General features: G+C 40.3%; 1 pseudogene; it reads left to right on the forward strand.

Moving 5' to 3' along the window:
- Positions 1-235: 235 nt before the first annotated feature.
- Positions 236-1,091, forward strand: LOC140522584 (olfactory receptor 5M10-like; annotated as a pseudogene).
- Positions 1,092-1,507: the final 416 nt, after the last annotated feature.

Raw genomic sequence — 1,507 nt, forward strand, 5'->3', positions numbered from 1 at the left:
AGAAGGAGAGAGAGACAGAGAGAGAGAAGGAAGAAAAAGGATAGTAGGAAGATGAAAAATATGTGTGTATATTGATGGTTGGTAGAGCATTATATAAACATTAGCTTTCATATTAAATTCCTTTTCATATGCTTGTTAATGGACTCTTCTCTCAATTGACAGGACATGAGAAAAAGCCTACCACAAACCACACCAAGGTAACTGAATTCATCCTACTGGGACTAACTGAGGATCCATGGTCTTCCTAGTGATCTACATTATCACCCTGGTGGGCAATCTGGGTATGATCGTGTTGATCCATAACAGTTCTCGATTCCACACTCCCATGTACTTTTTCCTCAGCCATCTCTCCTTTGTCGATTTACGTTACTCCTCCATCACCCCTCAGATGCTAATCCATTTCCTTTCGGAAAGAAAGTCCATCTCCTATGCAGGATGTTTCACCCAGTGTGTTTTATTTATTGCTCTGGTGATTGCTGAGTTTTATCTCCTTGTCTCAATGACCATTGATCGCTATATGGCAATCAACAGCCCTCTTCGTTACAGCACCAAAATGAAGTATAATGTCTGCCTCTGCCTGGTCATTGCTCCCTATGTCTATGGCTTCCTGAATGGCCTTTCCCAGTCCCTGCTGACCTTTCACTTTCTGTGGATCTAATGAAATTAACCACTTGTATTGTGCTTACATTCCTCTCCTGTTATTGGGCTGCTCTGATGTCTATGCCAAAATAGTGACTATGTTCATATTGCCTGGCTTTACTCTTTTAAGCTCTCTCCTCACCATTCTCTGTTCTTATGTTTTCATTTTTGCTACCATTTTGAGAATCCAATCTGCTGAAGGCAAACATAAGACCTTCTCTACCTGTGGGTCGCACTTGACCTCTGTAATTCTGTTTTATGGAGCCCTCTTCTGCACGTGGTTAAGACCGCCTTCTGAGCAGTCTGTGGAGAAATCCAAAAGGATTGCTTTCTTTTATACCTTTGTGAGTCCCATGCTAAATTCCTTGATCTATAGCTTCAGAAACAAGGATATCATTGAGTCTATGAATAAAATGTTCCAGAGAAAACACTTCAGGAAAATGGCAGGATGAATTTCATAGGATCAAAGCATTTACAAAGGAGATTGGCCTAACCTTCTCATTTTACAAATACAAAAACTGATCCAGTGAGGTACCCTCCCCCCAAAAAAAGAAAGAAACAAGCATGAACCAGTCACTGTGCTCAGGGCTTTATAAACAATATCTCATTTGATTCTCACAGATTCATGAAGCAGTGCTATTATTATCCTCATTTTACAGCTGGGGAATCTGAGGCATAAAGAAGATAAATGACTTACTTGCCCAGGGTCACACAATTAGTAAGTATCTGAGACCGTTTTTGAAATCAGGTCTTCCAAATTATAGGCCGAGCACCCTGTTCATTATGCCACTTAGCTGCTTCAAAAGATATAGTACAATTCAAATCCAATTTCCCTAGTTCCAGATTTGGTGCTATTTCCTTTACACCA

The sequence above is a fragment of the Notamacropus eugenii genome, chromosome 2 (genome assembly GCF_028372415.1).
Source record: "Notamacropus eugenii isolate mMacEug1 chromosome 2, mMacEug1.pri_v2, whole genome shotgun sequence".
NCBI classification, from domain to species: Eukaryota; Metazoa; Chordata; class Mammalia; order Diprotodontia; family Macropodidae; genus Notamacropus; species Notamacropus eugenii.